General features: G+C 46.5%; 1 long non-coding RNA gene across 1 annotated transcript in view; it reads right to left on the bottom strand.

Annotated features, from left to right (window-relative positions):
- Nucleotides 1-423: 423 nt before the first annotated feature.
- Nucleotides 424-20,460, bottom strand: part of LOC141111090 (uncharacterized) — a 350,106-nt gene continuing 330,069 nt past the window's right edge. Inside the window, exon 3 of the long non-coding RNA XR_012236381.1 lies at nucleotides 424-1,871. This is a non-coding gene — a long non-coding RNA (uncharacterized lncRNA). The remainder of the gene's footprint in view (nucleotides 1,872-20,460) is intronic.

Raw genomic sequence — 20,460 nt, 5'->3', positions numbered from 1 at the left:
CGCCTGCAAACCACCCCAGTGTGAAAGGGCCCTTAGCATAAACAGTAAATAACATGACATATTTGCATAGATAGGATGTCAATCCTTACTTGGTATATAAAAAACATAGCAAAGGTGAATAGTTCCATAATAAAGATACATTGACAACAATTGATCATGTGTGAGTCATTATCAAACTTAAAGCTTTCATGACTAAGCGTATTTCTGACATTTGTTGCTTACAAATAAAATACGTATTTTTTGCTAGGAAATTAATTAGAACCCCCAAACCTTATATATATATATATATATATATATATATATATATATATATATATATATATATATATATATATATATATATATATATATATACATATATATATACATATATATATATATATATATATATATATATATATATATATATATATATATATGTTCAATCTCTTTATTTGTGGATGATACTAAGCTAAGCAGGGCAAAAACTTCTCTGCAGGATGTGGAAACCTTGCAAAAAGATCTGAACAAATTAATGGGGTGGGCAACTATATGGCAAATGAGGTTCAATGCAGAAAAATGTAAAATAATGCATTTGGGTGGCAAAAATATGAATGTAATCTATACACTGGGGGGGGAGAACCTCTGGGGGAATCTAGGATGGAAAAGGACCTGGGGGTCCTAGTAGATGATAGGCTCAGCAATGGCATGCAATGCCAAGCTGCTGCTAACAAAGCAAACAGAATATGAATTACATGAATTAAAAAAAAACTAAACAGTAAAGTTAGCTTAACTTTTTTCTATAATGTGAAAGATGATGTTACGCTGAGTAAATAGATACCTAACATGTCATGCTTTGAAATTGCACACACTCTTGGAATGGTGACAAATTACAGTACCTAAAAATCTCCATAGGCGGTGCTTTAAAAGAAAATAATGGTTAAAGTTAAAGAGGAGGCATAGTGCTAAAATTATTGCTCTTGCTCTGACGATCGCAGCAATACCTCACATGTGTGATTTGAACACTGTTTACATATGTGGGCGTGGCTTATGTGTGTGTTTTCTTTGCTGCGCGAGCTCGCGAGGACAGGGGCGCTTTAAAAAGAACAATTTTTCTTATTTATTTATTTATTTATTTGACATTGTCACTTTTAATAAATCTAAAATTTGATCACTTTTATTGCTGTCACAAGGAATGTAAACATCCCTTGTGACAGTAATAGGTGGTGACAGGTACTCTTTATGGAGAGATCGGGGGTCTAAAAGACCCCATATCCCTCCTTTGCTCTTCAAAGTATACAGATTGCCAATAAATGGAAATTCTGAATACTGTCATTTTTTTAAATGGCGCCATTGTCAGCCGAGTAAACTGGAAGTGACGTTGTGACTTTGCTTCCATGCTTACACAAAGCAGACTGGAACAAAGCCATTTCCAGCTTCCTACCAGTCTTACTCTAGCCGGCGGAAGTGGATCGGGTCTCCAGGTGGGATGGGAGGCCCGGGAAGAGCGGCGGGAGGCAGCAGGAGGGGGGGCGTCCCTACCTGCTCCTCCAGGATAACAGCCGAGCGGCTTTTAGCCGCATTGGTTGTTATCCCTGAAGAGCAGACCGCCCACTCTAAAAAACAGTACCGCAATGATGCATGCAGCTGCATGCATCATCCCGGCATAACCCCTTAAAGCCGAGGCCGCATATGTGTGTACGGTTGGCGCTAAGGGGTTAACATACAAACTAGATATAATGAACCTTATGGATGTCACCAGATTGCATAATGTAGTAAAAATGAATATATGTAATAAGTTGAAACCTTGTAGATAATCAAAACTGCATCCTGTATAGCTTGATGCGTTTCGTGGTTATGTACCACTCATCAGGAGCGGATGTTAGGCCAATCTGAAAAACATAAATATAGGTGGCATTATACTCTAGATAAAAAATAAAAAATTAAAAGAAGAAAAAATTAGGAGGAAATTAATTTACCAACCAGCAAAAACTCACATATGAAAGCGGGTTCAGCCTATTTGGGATAATGAAACAGGAGGGCTGCCAAGGATGTCTGGCCCGGGGGCTGAGGTCATAGAGATCCATGGGAAACTCGGGTGCACACAGGGCCACCCCCAACAAGTGAAAATCGGTAAAGGTGATGGATCCGAATATTGACTTCCAAGGAAATTGTCTATATTGGTGCTGCCATATGGGAGTGAAGTGTACCCAGTGCTTTCTGGAGACTATGGGGACACCATAGACTGTGGTAAGAGTAGAGAAGTGTCACCTATATGTGCAGTATATGTGACTAACAAAGTTACCAAAATCCAAAAGCAGCATGTAGTGGAAAGGAAGACTAGATTTAAATGGGACGTGAAAAGGAGAAAAGGGGTACAGTAACAAATGGTTACTTTGTGTTGTAAGATGGTGCCCTGGTCTCAATAACACAGATAACACAGAGAATAGAGCCACGTGTGCAGCTATATAGCCTGTCCCGCGCCGTGTAGAGGTGTGGTGGTAAGCCATTGACTTGCCCCTGGTACTCTTCCAGCGTCACACTGGTGGACTAATTAGCGGGAGGCATCAGCCGGCAAGCAATTGGCGCCAGAACGCCCTCCACCCAAAATCACGCCTAGATGGATGATCATGCCAGCCCAGCAGTGCCGAAGAACAATGAAAATGCTGATAGAACATTGTGTTTCTATTGTAAAGCACCAAAATAAAATATGAAGACCATACTTTGCAACCAAAATACAACCCATATATATACACATATATGGTGTTGAAAACTAATAGCCTATGGACACTATGCCTCAATCCCTATTTGACATTGAAAGAGGGGGGTTGTGGGACTTTAAATGAGGCACCCATATATAGATGTGCGCCTCCATCCCTACTTAAGAAAACCTTGAATCTGGTTTTCTTTGAAGAGCTATACCAGATTTTGCATGCTTAAGTTTTAGAAAATGCCTCCCCCCCACCAAAGGGTCAATTGCTTTGCACAGGCAGCTTTCACAGAATGCCTTTCGTCTTTCTCAATAAATGCAAAGCATTCTCTGACTGGATGAGGTGGCGATTGTGAAGTCACTGCCCTGCTTTTCCACCTAGTCCAATCAAAGAACGTCTTGCGTTCATTAAGAAAGATGCAAGGCATTCTTTGAATGGAGCCTGTGCCAACTGAGAGACCCACTGTGGATACTATGCATAAGGGCAGTCACATGGTATGGGACATGATAACTGTAGTAGCACTGACTACAGTACTGCAATTCTCAGCTTCCACAGCCTTCCCACAGGTATGCCGTATTCAGATTTGCAAACTGAACCAATGCAATAACCCAATATTTCTGATCATGTCTAGTGATGATTGGTCTGGGTCATTCTTATTCATTGCACACCTCATATCTTGTGGGTACAGCCAATAATAGTATGCTATTATGATTTGTGTGAGAAGATGAATTTGAGAACACGGGAACATCACTGTTAATAGATGCCACCAGTGTCAGACTAATTTAAATAGAAGAAGCTGAATCATTTATGTTTTTCGTTATTCTCCATTTTTCTGTATGAGAAGACTGAAAGTGTCAGGGAGAATATTTGATTTGCTCCCAGACTTAAAATCTTCCCAGGCTTTCCATCATGCCATGACTGTGAATATCACAGATTTCATTAAGTTTTTCTATATTGAATTTTACCCAGTGTTCTCTTTTTCTAGGCACTTTCCCAGGAATGGGACATGAAATGAAATTGTAGGAGAACTGTTTGTCAGCTGTGTCAGATTTCTCTGCAGCAGGATCTTAAATGTGGAATTCTAAGGTTTATACAACATCTTTCAACTGCTCTAATCCAGGGTAGGCAAAGAAAGCAATAGGCCTTCAACCATATTACTCTCTCCTGGGACTGAGAGAAATCTACGAAATTATTTCTGCATGACTGTACAAATAGAATCTACAGTAGCTCGCATTGTTGGGAGATTGAATGCTACCATGGCAATACATATTTTTAGATTTTATTTAGATGTACAGGGATTGATTTACTAAAGGAGTCATTTTCATTTTCGGCAAAGCAAACTTAACTGGATGTTTAAAGTAAACATAGGTTCACTTTACCTTGTTTAAAAATGAATCCTTAATTAAATCGCTCCAGAGTGTAAAGCAAAACAGAGCTTAGGGATGTGACGCTATGGAGGATGCCGAGTGGTTAGGTGGCTAAAAAGTTAACCATGGACCTATGCTGATATTTTACTAGAACCAGTGGCAGCCCCCCCCCCCCCCCCCAGCAGTCACAAAAATAAATAAATAAATACATTTTTTTTTTTTTTTTTTAAAAAGGCCCTTTAACCACTTGACCACTGGGCACTTAAACCCCCTTCCTAATCAGACCAATCTTCAGCTTTCGGTGCTCTCACTTTTTGAATGACAATTACTCAGTCATACAACACTGTACCCGTATGAATTTTTTTTTTCCTTTTTTTTCACACAAATGGAGCTTTCTTTTGGTGGTATTTAATCACTGTTGGGTTTTTTATTTTTTGCGCTATAAAAAAAAAAAGACTGAAAATTCGGTAAAAAAATGAATTTTTCTTTGTTTCTGTTATAAAATTTAGCAAATTAGTAATTTTTCTTCGTAAATTTTGGCCAAAATTTATACTGCTACATATCTTTGGTAAAAATAAGTACAAACTGGTGTATATTATTTGGTCTTTGTGAAAGTTATAGAGCCCAAATATCTGAAAATTGATCACACCTGAATTACTGTACTATCTAATTTCTTGAGACCCTAACATGCCAGAAAAGTACAAATAACCCCCAAATGACCCCTTTTTGGAAAGAAGACAGATGAAAGATGCATGGTGATTTTTTTTGAAGTTGTCATTTTTTTCCCACAATTCTTTGCAAAATCAAGATTTATTTTTTCTCACAAAATTGTCATATTAGCAGGTTATTTCTCACACACAGCATATGCATACCACAAATTACACCCCAAAACACATTTTGCTATTACTCTCGAGTGTGGCGTGTGAGACTTTTACACAGCCTGGCCCAACATGCACGGAGCACCTTCAGGCGTTCTGGAGCACCCAGGCCAATTCTGACATTTCTCTCCTACATGTAAAAATAATCATTTATTTGCTAGAAAATTACATAGAACCCCAAAACATTATATATGTTTTTTTTAGCAAAGACCCTAGAGAATACAATGGTGGTTGTTGGAACTTTTTATCTTGCACTGTATTTGCGCAGCAATTTTTCGAACGCTTTAAAAAAAATAAAACAGTAAAGTTAGCCCAATGTTTTTGCATAATGTGAAAGATGAGGTTACGCCAAGTAAATAGATACCTAACATGTCACCCTTCAAAATTACACACACTCGTGGAATGGCACCAAACTTCGCTACTTAAAAATCTCCATAGGCGACGCTTTAAAATTTTTTACTGGTTACATGTTTTGAGTTACAGAGGAGGTCTAGGGCCAAAATTTTTGCTCTCGCTCTAACCTTCTAATGGTTTGAACACCGTTTTCATATGTGGGCGGGACTTACGTATGCGTTCGCTTCTGCATGCGAGCACACGGACAGGGGCGCTTTAAAACATTTTTTTTATTATTGTTCATTTTACTTTATTTATTTTAGTTTGATCACTTTTATTCCAATTACAAGGAATGTAAACATCCCTTGTAATAGGAATATGGCATGACAGGTCCTCTTTACAGTGAGATATGGGGTCAATAAGACCCCACATCTCACCTCTAGGCTGGGAAGCCTGAAATAAAAAAATAAAAAAACGATCCTGGCTTCAATCGTAGTGGTGAGTCGGTAGAAGCACCAGAGGGGGGAGCGTTCCCTCTCGCCTCCCGTAAGAACGATCAAGCAGTGGAACAGCCAATATGATCATTCTTATGGTGTAGGGAATCGCCGGCTGAAAAAACTGATATCTGAATGATGCCTGTAGCTGCAGGCATCATTCAGATATCCCCCTACAAAGTCAAGGAAGTCATACGACGGCCGGCGGGTAGGAAGTGGTTAAAAATTGCAGAGTATTGCGGGGTATTGCAGAGTATTGCAGAGTATTGTGGAGTATTGCAGGGTATTGCAGAGTATTGCAGAGTATTGCGGGGTATTGCAGAGTATTGTGGAGTATTGCGGGGTATTGCAGAGTATTGCAGAGTATTGCGGAGTATTGTGGAGTACTGCAGAGTATTTGTGGGGTATTGCAGAGTATTGCGGGGTATTGCAGAGTATTGCAGGGTATTGCAGAGTATTGCAGATTACTGCGGGGTATTGCAGTGTATTGCAGAGTATTGCGGGGTATTGCAGAGTATTGCAGAGTATTGCGGGGTATTGCAGAGTATTGCAGAGTATTGTGGACTATTGCAGGGTATTGCAGAGTATTGCAGAGTATTGTGGGGTATTGCAGAGTATTGCAGAGTAGTGCAGGGTATTGCAGAGTATTGCAGGGCATTGCAGGGTATTAGAATATGGAGGGATGGCTAAGCATGGATGGATGGATGGCTGGAAGTGACTGCAATTGTCACAGAGCAGTGCTGTGGGCACTACAGATCCAGCCCACAGTGCTGCTGCTATCCGATCTCTCCCCCTCTCCTCTTACACTGTTCTGATCGGTACACAGAGGGGAGGGAGGAACCAGCGTCACAATATGACGCCGGTTTGTTTACATGTGATCGCTCAGTTTACCGTGATCCGTGATGCGGACCCGGCGGTCACGGATGTCCTTGGGTGCACGGGGGCTGGAGAGCGGAATTCTGGGAGGACATCCATGGACGCCCACCCAGAATAAGCCGACCGCGCTGTAGCCGTCTTTCGGCTATGGCCTGGTCGGCATGTGGTTAAAAAAAATAGAAACAAATGTCCTTTAAGTAGACTGTGTTTGGGAGCCAGACACAGTGCACTATGGGAAGCGCCAAGTCTATGCAATCACGAGACTGCAGACGAGGCGCTTCCTTTGCAGGGTTTTGAATGGGCGCAGTCCATCGCGCCGGACAACTTCCGCCCGCCTGTAGTATGCTTTGTTCTCTGTGTAAGACGTCACTTCTGGTTTTTCCATACTTGCCAACAGTCCCGAATCCTGATTTTTCCGGGACAATCCCGATTTTGGGATCATTGTCCTGATCAGAGCTCGTCCTGACTAAATTCCCAGGATTTTGCTTTTTGTTCCGGAAAAAATCGGGAATGTTTTAGCAAAAACGGCTGGTGGCTACAAAAAGATGGCCACCGTCTTGCGGACTAATCCCCTTGTGTTCAGTGGAGGGGGGAGGCCCCTCCCTTCTCCACTGAACGCTTGGAGAATGCCGGGAACTGACTAGCTGCCGCTGAAGGGGACAGACGAAGCATGAAGGTGGGGCTCCGCTGCCGGGGACACATGAGAGGAGGACTCTGAGGACGCTGAGTGCACCTGATGTAAGGAGGGACTCTGCTGGGGGCACCTGATGTAAAGAAGGACTCTGCTGGGGGGCACTTGATGTAAGGACAGACTTCGCTGGGGGCACCTGATGGTATCTGGTGGCAGACGACATGGCAGGTGACACGCTCAGGGCTCCCGCTGATTCTGCATTATGGTGAGTTGAGAGATTTCATTTTATATTACAATGTAATAATAGAAATAACGTGCTTCAATCATCCTGTCACCATAACAACCATGGTGACTGGATGATTGAAGTGCTAACACCAGGTGTTTGGAGTATCTTTATCTGCTGATTGGTAAACTTTCTGGAATACACATATTTCTACAGTTGTATAGGAACTGGGCCTGCTGTCCCTCCATCTCTCTCTCCCTCTCTCCCTCCCTCTCCCTCCATCCCTCATTAATCTCAGACTTTAACCACACCCCCTTAGAGCCATGCCCCTTTAAGCCACACCCACTAATATGCTGAACCCATGCCAATTTTACGCTATGCCACGCCTACAAATGAATGCACCACCCCCTAATTATAATTAGGGTGTGGCTTATGAGAAGTGGACGGGGTCAAAAGGGTAGGGCAGGGTCTGGCGCCCCCATCCTAAAACTTCACCAGCCGCCACTGACCAGAACAATCACTGTTTGGATAAGATAGCGTACAAAATATATTTGAAATGGTTGGGGTGTGACCTAAAGTTTGATGGAAAAGGAGGCACTAATCCCAAAGACAAAAATCTCTTAGTTACACTTGTACACGGATGTTAAATGCAGAAGAAATGTCCGCTAAGAAGCAAAAGGCTTTAGATTTTGTTTCATGAGGTTTAGATCAGTGTAACAACATCAACTTTGAGAACCACAACAAACAACAAAACAACAAAATACAGAGACACACAGCAAATATAGTAAACCTGATTGACTGCAGTACTTTTAAGTTACTGTAGATTGCAGCAGATATATTAAACCCTTTTGGGTGTATTTAAAAAAAAAAAAGAAGAGCTATTCAATCTATTAAACTGCATGTATATTTGTGCTGTGTAAATGGGGCAAAAATGTATGTTATTAAAGAGTTACTAACACCAGGAGCCTGCATTCACTATATCTGGTCTCCCACAGTACGCAATTATTTTAGTAAATATAAACTGCTAAATACCCTTTCTCATCAGCAGTTTATAGCAGTCTTGTGACTTCTATCAGTGTCCAGCAGAGCCCTGGTTACAGCTTGTAGGAGGAGTTTTCATTCTCCTCTGACTGTCCTATGAGGCTGCAGGACCCCTGACCCTCTGTCTGGACAGTGCTGATTGGCACTGTGCTGATCACATCAACCCTCTCAAAAAAAAAAACTCTCTAGCGATACACACCAAACTGAGCATTTGCAAAGTGCCTCTAAGGCTCTGTTCTATCAGGAGATGGATTAGGGACTGTGGAAGAAGGGGAGGATCAGAGGAGACAGGATCAAACAGCCTTTTTACACAATGTACAGGATCAACCCATTCGGTTCCACAGTTAGTATAACAAGCATGCTTTACTGCATATACAGTTTGGTTTTACTGTTGTGGGATTAGTAACACTTTAAGCTATTTTCTCTCCAGGTCAAATGTTTTTCATTCATACAGAGTGAATCAGAAATATACTGCATTATGGCCATTGGATAATCATAGTAAATATTTATTTCCTATGATAATCAGCTCCATCTAGTGGCAATAATGCAGTATTTTCTGATTCCCTTATTTCTGTATGAATGAAAATCATTCAACCTGGAGAGAAAAAAAACTCTATGGTTACAATGTGTCCCTGTTTCCTGGGAACAGTCCTCATTTTGAGGTGTCTGTAACGGAAAACATGATTCCCAAGCTGTGTGAATGGCTGGTCCTATAATCCTAAATATGCATAGCAAGTGTAGTCTTAGCCCCTTCCACTGGGTTCACCCCTTCACTAGAGGCACTGCTGCCCTCTCTATGGGCAAGGCTTGTTGTGACAACTCTATCCTCCAGCTTCCAGGCCACTGCAATATATCATGATGAAGGATGCAAAGTGAGGGTATTGGGGCTGGAGGTGTAGTAGCATCAGAGGACAGCTTTGGGAACTCAGTGAGCGGTAGAGGCGCTCTGGAAAAGTCCCATCTGGTGCCGAAGGGACACTGGCTAGGTAATATGGAAGGCTGTAGAGAGCTGGCGCTGACCTGCTGCCCTTCCTAGCATGCCTTACATGCCAGAGCATGCTGGGAGTGGTAGTACATTGGGCTGATGGGACATTCAGGTGTTCTGCAGCCAGTGAGGACTACAAGTCCTAGCATGCCTATGGAGGAGGTCCTAGCAGGAATGAATAAAGGCACAATCCTACCTCTCTTTCAATGACACAGTAGGGTGGGGTGAAATGCTTTGGGGAGTGGCTCTGGGTAAAACTGGCTGAGGCTGCTTTCACCCGTTTGCTAATGGCTTTTCTAGGTGTGGGGTGTTTGGGACCTTTCTCTGTGCCTGTACGTACTCATAGGATATGAGGAGTTAGACAGACTCCTGCCCAGCCAGGACCCATTGTAGGAAACACCAGATGGACTTACAGGAACTTGAGCAGAGACCAAGTTTTATAGGGTTACATGTTAGGGGACACGGTTGCACAGGAACAAGGAGATGCTGAAGCAACCATAGCAAGGACAAAGATGTGAACCAATACAGGTAAGGGAAGAGGCCTTGGCCCTGTCTCCCTTTTCAATTATGCAGACTGCCATAAGGGAGCTAATCTAGAACATGGCATCCATGAGACAAGAAGTGTTTACATTTAAGCAAGAGCTGCCCCCCCCCCCTAAGTGGAAGGACCCGGATGAAGACCAAAAGTGCTGGCGGTGGGGCATTTAGCCAGGAACTGTGGCCAGTCTGAAAACCAGAGTACCTCCATTGAACTAGGGGCTCCCGGGCTGAGGAATGATCCCTGGGAATGGCAACACAAGGTCACATTAGGCCAAGTCCAGTCATCAATCCTCTAGTAAATGATCAAGTGGTCCCCTGCTTGATTGACACTGGGTCTGAAGTCACTGTCATGGAGTTCTATGCCCAGCGGTTCGGGACTAGGGAACAGTTGGACCCCTCCTGGCTGTCCCTGAAAGTGGCCAAAAACCTGCCTATCATGTTGGAAGGAGTCACCTGGGTGAAGGTACAGATAGACGTCCAGGTGGTGGAACATGCAGAGGTTGTGATGATCTGCATTCCAGTAAGTATGGCAGTACTTATTGTCCTGTGCACTAATGTTCTGAAGGAGCTGGAATTACCTCATTTGCTGGCCAAGACTGAACAAGCAGGTAGGTGTGCATGGGGCTGTGGCTTACAGGCTATGTGGTTCATTGTGATTCAAGCCTTTGAGGCCTATCAGCGAGCAGCCAGACAAAAGGCAGGATGGGTGGGGGTTGTCCAGACGCCCCCCAAACAAAAACCCATTAGGGCTCACAGAAGCTGCAAGGAGCCACCGTAATAGTGGAGCCCCGCAAAGACCTGGGGGTACTGGGGAAGTGGTTGGCAGTCCGCACCTTGTTCAGAGTCCACAGGGGTGATAGTCCATCTTATCAACTTGGGAACCTCCCCTCTCCCACTCCCAAATCACACCTCCATTGCAGACCTCTATGTGATACTGGATCACTGCATCTCTGTGGCCCAACCAGGAGTGGAAGCAGACTATGCCTCATTACTAGGGATGAGCCGAACACCCCCCGGTTCGGTTCGCACCAGAACCTGTGAACGGACTGAAAATTCGCACAAACGTTAGAACCCCATTGAAGTCTATGGGACTCGAACGATCAAAATCAAAAAAGTGCTAATTTTAAAGGCTAATTTGCATGGTATTGTCCTAAGAAGGGTTTGGGGACCCGGGTCCTGCCCCAGGGGACATGGATCAATGCAAAAAAAAGTTTTAAAAACAGACGTTTTTTTGGGAGTTTTAAAAACGGCCGGGAGCAGTAATTTTAATGATGCTTAAAGTGAAAAAAAAAGTGAAATATTCTTTTAAATATCTTACGGGGGGGGGGGGGGTTGTCTATTGTATGCCTGTAAAGTGGTGCGTGTTTCCCGTGCTTAGAACAGTCCCTGCACAAAATGACATTTTTAAAGTGATAAAAGTCATTTAAAACTGCTTACGGCTTTAATGTAATGCCCGATCCCGGTAATATGGATGAAAATCAGTGAGACAAACGGCATGGGTACCCCAGTCCATTACTAGGCCCTTTGGGTCTTGTATGGAGATTAAGGGGAACCCCGCACCTGAATTAAAAAAAGGAAAGGCGTGGGGCCCCAGGCCCTCTGAACAGCAGTATATAGGCGGTGCAAACAAGACAGGGACTGTAGGTTTGTTGTTAAGTACAATCTGTTTGTAATTTTGAACTGGTACATTTTTAAAGTGTAGCTCCAGCCAAAAAATCTATTTTTAAGCTTTTTGGAAAACATAGGGAAGGGTTATCACCCCTGTGACATTTGTTTTGCTGTCTGTGCACCTCTTCAGAAGATTTTACCTCACTTTCTGTCCCAATGACAAATGTTTTTTGACAATTTGGGGTTTTTAGTGAAACAAGGATTGGTGATAAAGCTTCAGTGGAGAGGAGACACGTTTTTCCCATATTAACTCTTACAGGAGAGAATTTCCCTTCCTAGCGGTAGATTTCATCTCACTTCCTGTTGTCTCCTTCCGTTTGCAAGTAGGAGTCGTTTGTAAGTTGGATGTTTGAAAGTAGGGGTCTGCCCTATATACGCTGCAGAAATTGCAGCCTTAGGTGTTGGTGTTGCCACAACACTGTAAGCCCTCACAGTTACTCTTGGTGGGCGTGGGAACGGGCTCTGCTGTGAAATATTAGATGAAGAATTGTAATTACATGCCCCTGTTGAACAGGGTCAGAAAAATTGGGCCTTTGGTGGTGGTTCTGGTGCCACAACACTGTAAATCCTCACAGTTACCCTTGGTGGGCGCAGAAACGGGCCCTGCTGTGAAAGAAATATTAGATCAAGAATTGTAATTACATGCACCTGTTGAACAGGGGCATAAAAATTGGGCCTTTGGTGGTGGTGGTGCTGGTGCCACAACACTGTAAGTCCTCACAGTTACTAAGGTCACTAAGGGTGACATGATCCGCAGCCACCTCCTCCCAGCCACGTACAAGTCCATGGGTTTCTTGGGACTGTAAATGATCCCCTAAAGACTGCTGCTGATGCTGAGCGCCAGGCTCCACCTCCATGCTGACACAATCCTCCTCTTCCTCCTCCTCCTCTTCCTGTGTGATTGGCAGGCATGCAGGAACACTGTCTGGATAAAGGGGGCCTTGAGAGCTAAGGAAGTCCTCCCCTTCCTGCCTCTGTTCTGCCTCAAGACTCAGTAACCCAGAGGATTTTCGGTGGGAAAGGTGTCCAAGTCAGATCTTGCCCCTAGGTATTCCTGCGCCATGTAAATCAGACGCTGGCGATGGTTGCTGGAACCGATCATACCTTCAGGCTGCGGACTAAAAAATTGTCTGAACGCATTGGTCAGATGGCCACCTTTTCCACTGCTCCTTCTTTGACTGACCAAAGCCTCAGCAACACGTTGTCCAGCAACAGGAGTTTGTAACCTCCCAGTCTCTGGGAACGCGTTGCACAGACCTTTCTGCAAGGCCTCCCGAAGATGTTTCATCCTCTGCTCCCTCTGCGATGGCAAGATAAGGTCCGCAACCTTACTCTTGTAACGTGGATCAAGGAGGGTTGCCAGCCAGTAACGATCCCTCTCCTTGATACCACGAATACGAGGATCCTTCTGCAGGCTTTGCAGGATCAGGGAGGCCATGCAGCGTAGGTTTGCTGAGGCATTCGGTCCGGAGTCCTCTGGGTCACTAAGGTCCACATGATCTGCAGCCACCTCCTCCCAGCCACGTACAAGTCCATGGGTTTCTTGGGACTGTAAATGATCCCTTAAAGACTGCTGCTGATGCTGAGTGCCAGGCTCCACCTCCATGCTGACACAATCCTCCTCTTCCTCCTCCTCCTCCTCCTCTTCCTGTGTGATTGGCAGGCACGCAGGAACACTGTCTGGATAAAGGGGGCCTTGAGAGCTAAGGAAGTCCTCCTCTTCCTGCCTCAAGTGCCCTGTCCATTATTCCACACAGCGTGTGCTCCAACAAGTGGACATGGGGGACAGTGTCACTGATGCATGCACTGTCACTGCTCACCATCCTCGTGGTCTCCTCAAATGGTGACAGGACAGTGCATGCATCCCTGATCATGGCCACCTGAGTTCCACCTGGTGGGCATGTCACAGATTAGGCAGTTCTTGGGCAGGTTAAATTCCTTTTGGAGGTCAGCCAGCTGAGCACTGGCATTATATGACCTGTGGAAATGCACACACACTTTCCTGGCCTGCCTCAGGACATCCTGTAAGCCCGGGTACCTGCCCAAGAACCGCTGCACCACCAAGTTAAGGACGTGAGCCAAACAGGGCACATGGGTCAATTGTCCCTGTCGGAGGGCGGAGAGGAGGTTGGTGCCATTGTCGCAAACCACCATACCTGCCTTAAGCTAGCGTGGCATCAACCACCTCTGAACCTGCCCCTGCAGAGCTGACAGAATCTTTGCTCCAGTGTGGCTCCTGTCCACCAAACACACCAGCTCAAGCACCGCATGGCATCTTTTGGCCTGCGTGCTTGCGTAGCCCCTTGAATGCCTACGGAGCACCGCTGGTTCCGAAGTCAAATCAGCACAGGAAGAGGCCATGGAAGAAGAAGAGGAGGGGGTGGAGGAGAGAGGTGTGGCAGAATCACCACTAGTAGTATTTTGGAGGCGTGGTGGCAGAACAACCCCCAACACTACTGCACCTTGTCCTGCATCCTTCCCAGCTGCCAGAAGAGTCACCCAGTGCGCGGTGAAAGATGGGTAACATCCCTATCCATGCCTGCTGGACCATGAGTCAGTGGTAATATGCACCATACCGCTGACCGCCCTGTCCAGCGAAGCCAAGACATTGCCTTCCACATGCCAGTAGAGAGCTGGAATCGCCTTCCGTGAGAAAAAGTGGCGTTTGGGAACCTGCCACTGAGGAACCACACATTCCACAAACTCACGGAAGGGGGCTGAGTCTACCAACTGTAAAGGCAGCAGTTGAAGTGCTAGCAATTTAGCCAAGCTAGCATTCAACCGCTGGGCATGTGGATGGCTGGGAGCGAACTTCTTTTGGCGGTGCAGCAGCTGGGGCAGGGAAATTTGCCTGGTACAAGCTGACATCGGTGTACAGATTGCCCCCAAGTACTTGGCTGTGACACACCTAATTCTACACCTTCATTCCTCTCAGTGCAGGTCTCAGAGAGGACTGAAGGTATAGTGGGGTTGGAGATCCCAGCTGATGAGGTCCTCTTTGTTCTTTGGTGTGGGTCTTTTAGGTACGTTGCCAACGAACTGCATGGCAGGTCAACATATGTCTGGTCAAGCATGTGGTGTCCAAGTGGGAGATGTTTTGGCCACGAGAGATACGCTTGAGACATATGTTGCAAATAGCAGCGGTGGGATCTGATGCACTCGTCTCAAAAAAGGCCCACACCAAAGAACTTTTGGAATAACGCGCAGAGACAGCAGCGCCCTGCACATGCGGAGCTCTGTGGTGTGATGCAGTCGGTGGGCTGCCCTTAAGCTGGCCCCTGGAGGGCATCCTGCCTCATTGGTGATGTGCCTCCTCCTCCTCTCTCCTATCAGGCACCCACGTGGAGTCAGTGACCTCATCATCCCCTCCCTCCTCATCACTGGAGCAAAGCTGGCAGTATGCTGCAGCAGGGGGAACATGACTGCCAGATTGTGTCCTTCTTGGGCACCCCCTCTCTCTGGGCTCACGTTACTGCCTTCCTCTAGCTGGGTACCATCATCGGAGCCTTCAAAACGCTGGGCATCCTCCTGGAGCATGTACCCAACACTGTGGTCAAACAGTTCGGGGGACTCTTCAGGAGGACATGGTGGGGCTAGGGAAAGAGTGACTGATGCCATTGAGCCGAAGGAAGAGGCCGCGTTGGCAGCTGCTTTGCCAGACAAAGTACCCTGAGCCTGGGTGAGAGAGGATGAGGAGGATGAGGACGGCTTGGTCGTCCACTCTACCAAGTCTTCCGAAAAATGGGACAAACGTGTCCCACGGCCACGTGCTGATGAGGATGCACCGTCTCCACGACCAGCACTGTTGCCTCTAGACACAGAGCCTGCTTGCCCTCTTTTATTGGCTTGTGACTGTCTGCCTCTCCTTGCTGGCCTTCCAGACATACTAATGGCCTGCAGTGAGATGTAGCTGCACAAAGCTGGGATGTATATATATATATATATATATATATATATATTGATACTGCAGCTAGCAGAATCAACTGCCTGCCTGTAGTATTATTAGTATGAGAACACCAGCAATTGTCTTCAGATAGCTTTAGGTGCACACTGTGCAGAGGACGCAGTACACTAACTGTAAATACTGTAACTGCCTGCCTGTGGTATTAATAGGAGCAGAACATCACTAATTTTCTTCAGGTAGCTTTAGTTGCACACTGTGCAGAGGACACAGTGCACTAACTGTAGATACTGTAGCTGCCTGCCTGTGGTATTAATAGGAGCAGAACAACAGCAATTGTCTCCAGGTAGCTTTAGGTGCACACTGTGCAGAGGACGCACTACATTAACTGTAAATGCTGTAGCTGCCTGCCTGTGGTATTAATAGGATCAGAAGAACACCACTAATTTTCTTCAGGTAGCTTTAGGTGCACACTGTGCAGAGGACGCACTACACTAATGCCCTGTACACACGGTCGGACTTTGTTCGGACATTCCGACAACAAAATCCTAAGATTTTTTCCGACGGATGTTGGCTCAAACTTGTTTTGCGTACACACGGTCGCACAAAGTTGTCGCAATTTCCGATCGCCAACAACGCGGTGACGTCAACCACGTACGACGAGACTAGAAAAGGCCAGTTCAGAACCAAGTGTGGCACCCTTTGGGCTCCTTTTGCTAATCTCGTGTTAGTAAAAGTTTGGTGAGAGACGATTCGCGCTTTTTCAGACTCGTGGCTTTCAGATCATTTTCTGCGGTTCAGTTTGTGCTTGTGGGTTTGTATCTGCCCTTCAGTGCGTGCAAGCAAGTTCCGCGTGACTTATAGTCATTGTGTTCTTGTTCGTTCGTTACTGTTTTTCAGGTCGCTCGTCACAGGCCTTGCTGTTCTTCAGTGCGTTCTGTTACTTCGTTCTGAGCAGCCGACCGTTTTCTAGCCATGTTGCTTATACATACTCCTCGTAGAGTTCGTGCTGTGCGGGGGCTTGGTGTTGGGGTCCTGACCTTGACACAAGTCCAGTCCATGAACAGGGTGGGGAGGAGTTCATGGACCAAAAATTGGTTGCTTCAGCGTGACCACTTCTCTCATATGCCTTTGCTCCGTGAGATCCGTGAGAATAATCCTGATGATTTCAGGAACTTTCTCAGGATGACGGCCCCGTATTTCACTGTCTGCTGGCTTTGCTGACCCCCTATATCAGCAGGCAGGATACCTGCATGAGGCAAGCCATCACTGCAGAGCAGAGGTTGGTCGCTACCCTGCGGTACTTGGCGACAGGGAGAAGCCTGCAGGACCTCAAGTTCTCAACAGGCCTCCTCCCCCAGGCTCTGGGTATCATTATCCCAGAGACCTGTTCAGCCATCATCCAGGTCCTGCAGAAGGAGTATATGAAGGTAAGATTTTTAGCCTTTAATATCACATTTTATTGTATTGAATGTTTGATAATATATTGTATTTCTTTCCTCATTCCCTAATTACCATGATTGTAATATGCTGTGAATGTCCCCTTTGTTCTCATGCATGCTGGATTTTTCTGTAATTATTTTTTTAGTCCTTCATTTATTTGCCTTCAATAACCTCCCCAGCATGCTCTCCTGCCCTATATTCACCTCATTTAGTTACTTAACAATCTATTTTGTCAGCTCCATAGTAGTGCTTTACCCCAAACACCCCCTAAAATGTTTTTAAATGTGATTTGTGCTTTAAATTCAGGCAGAGTGCCAGAGGCATTTTTTTTGTGGTGTCCCCAAATCATTTTTAGTAACCCTCCCTCCCCCCAACTGCTAAGTCAGCTGATCCCAATTCTCTATCTATCCTCAATCATCTATCTGCTGACTTTGCCAAACCCATACACACTATACCCATCTCTTTTGTGGTCAGATGTATGGATGAATTCCCCAAAGCATGTATTGTAAGGGCCTGCCTGTATACTTTCAAATGGTACTGTTTAACCACTTGAGCCCCGGACCATTATGCTGCCTAAGGACCAGAGGTCTTTTTCCAATTTGGCACTGCGTCGCTTTAACTGCTAATTGCGCGGTTATGCAATGCTGTACCCAAACGAAATTTGCGTCCTTTTCTTCCCACAAATAGAGCTTTCTTTTGATGGTATTTGATCACTTCTGCAGTTTTTATTTTTTGCGCTATAAACGGAAAAAGACCGAAAATTTTGAAAAAAAATGATATTTTCTACTTTTTGTTATAAAAAAAATCCAATAAACTCAATTTTAGTCATACATTTAGGCCAAAATGTATTCGGCCACATGTCTTTGGTAAAAAAAATGTCAATAAGCGTATATTTATTGGTTTGCGCAAAAGTTATAGCGTCTACAAACTAGGGTACATTTTCTGGAATTTACACAGCTTTTAGTTTATGACTGCCTATGTCATTTCTTGAGGTGCTAAAATGGCAGGGCAGTACAAAACCCCCCCAAATGACCCCATTTTGGAAAGTAGACACCCCAAGGAAATTGCTGATAGGCATGTTGAACCCATTGAATATTTATTTTTTTTGTCCCAAGTGATTGAATAATGACAAAAAAAAAAAAAAAAAAAAATATTTACAAAAAGTTGTCACTAAATGATATATTGCTCACACAGGCCATGGGCCTATGTGGAATTGCACCCCAAAATATATTCAGCTACTTCTCCTGAGTACGGGGATACCACATGTGTGGGACTTTTTGGGAGCCTAGCCGCGTATGGGACCCCGAAAACCAATCACCGCCTTCAGGATTTCTAATGCCGCGTACACACGGTCGGACTTTCCGGCATACTTGGTCCGGCGGACCAGAGTGTGCCGGACAATCCGCCCGTGTGTGGGCGGCGGCGGACTTTTCCGGCGGACTTCTTCCCAAAAGCCCGCCGGACCTAGATTTTAAACATGTTTGAAATCTTTCCGTCGGACTCAGTTTCGGGCGGAAAGTCCGCTCGTGTGTGTGCTGGTCCGACGGAAAGCCCGCTCGTGTGTAGGCTGGTCCGACGGACCAAATGCGACACGAGGGGATGGTATTGCATCTCGCGCTCGCTGCAATAGGAAAAACAAATCTTCCTATTGCGGCGAGCGCGGGGCATACCAGGCCCTTAGGTCTGGTATGGATTATAAAGGGGAACCCCGCTACGCCGAAAAAACGGCGTGGGGTCCCCCTAAAATCCATACCAGACCCCGATCCGAGCACGCAGCCTGGCCGGTCAGGAAAGGGGGTGGGGACGAGCGAGCGCCCCCCCCCCCTCCTGAACCGTACCAGGCCGCATGCCCTCAACATGGGGGGTGGGTGCTTTGGGGGAGGGGGGCGCCCTGCGCCCCCCCCCCCAAAGCACCTTGTCCCCATGTTGATGAGGACAAGGGCCTCTTCCCGACAACCCTGGCAGTTGGTTGTCGGGGTCTGCGGGCGGGGGCTTATCGGAATCTGGGAGCCCCCTTTAATAAGGGGGCCCCCAGATCCCGGCCCCCCACCCTATGTAAATGAGTATGGGGTACATGGTACCCCTACCCATTTACCTAGGAAAAAAGTGTAAGTAATAAAACACACTACACAGGTTTTTAAAATATTTTATTAAACAGCTCCGGGGGGGGATCTTCCTCCGGCTTCGGGGGTCTTCTTCCGGCTTCGGGGGTCCCTCCGCTTCATCTTCTCCCGGCGTCCGGTTGGTTCTTCTCCGCTCTCCGGCCTCTTCTCCCGGTGTCGCAGGTCTTCGGCCGGCCCCTCCGCTCTCTTCATGTAGCTCTATTGCGAGCGGAGGTCCGGACTTCTGGGCTTCTTGGCTTCTTGGCTTCTCTTCTCTTCTCTTCCCCCAGATGTTGACACGACGCTCTCTCCGGCTGGACTGGTCTCTGAGGGCTGCGTTGTGACTTATATAGGCGGAGACCCCGCCCCCATATGATGTCACAGTCCCTGGGCATGCTGGGACTGTGACGTTTTAGGGGGCGTGGTCGACCACGCCCCCTAAAACGTCACAGTCCCAGCATGCCCAGGGACTGTGACATCATATGGGGGCGGGGTCTCCGCCTATATAAGTCACAACGCAGCCCTCAGAGACCAGTCCAGCCGGAGAGAGCGTCGTGTCAACATCTGGGGGAAGAGAAGAGAAGAGAAGCCAAGAAGCCAAGAAGCCCAGAAGTCCGGACCTCCGCTCGCAATAGAGCTACATGAAGAGAGCGGAGGGGCCGGCCGAAGACCTGCGACACCGGGAGAAGAGGCCGGAGAGCGGAGAAGAACCAACCGGACGCCGGGAGAAGATGAAGCGGAGGGACCCCCGAAGCCGGAAGAAGACCCCCGAAGCCGGAGGAAGATCCCCCCCCGGAGCTGTTTAATAAAATATTTTAAAAACCTGTGTAGTGTGTTTTATTACTTACACTTTTTTCCTAGGTAAATGGGTAGGGGTACCATGTACCCCATACTCATTTACATAGGGTGGGGGGCCGGGATCTGGGGGCCCCCTTATTAAAGGGGGCTCCCAGATTCCGATAAGCCCCCGCCCGCAGACCCCGACAACCAACGGCCAGGGTTGTCGGGAAGAGGCCCTTGTCCTCATCAACATGGGGACAAGGTGCTTTGGGGGGGGGGCGCAGGGCGCCCCCCTCCCCCAAAGCACCCACCCCCCATGTTGAGGGCATGCGGCCTGGTACGGTTCAGGAGGGGGGGGGGCGCTCGCTCGTCCCCACCCCCTTTCCTGACCGGCCAGGCTGCGTGCTCGGATCGGGGTCTGGTATGGATTTTAGGGGGACCCCACGCCGTTTTTTCGGCGTAGCGGGGTTCCCCTTTATAATCCATACCAGACCTAAGGGCCTGGTAT

This window comes from Aquarana catesbeiana, linkage group LG01, assembly GCF_042186555.1.
Source record: "Aquarana catesbeiana isolate 2022-GZ linkage group LG01, ASM4218655v1, whole genome shotgun sequence".
In the NCBI taxonomy this organism is placed as follows: domain Eukaryota; kingdom Metazoa; phylum Chordata; class Amphibia; order Anura; family Ranidae; genus Aquarana; species Aquarana catesbeiana.
This window is presented reverse-complemented; position numbering and strand designations above follow the sequence as displayed.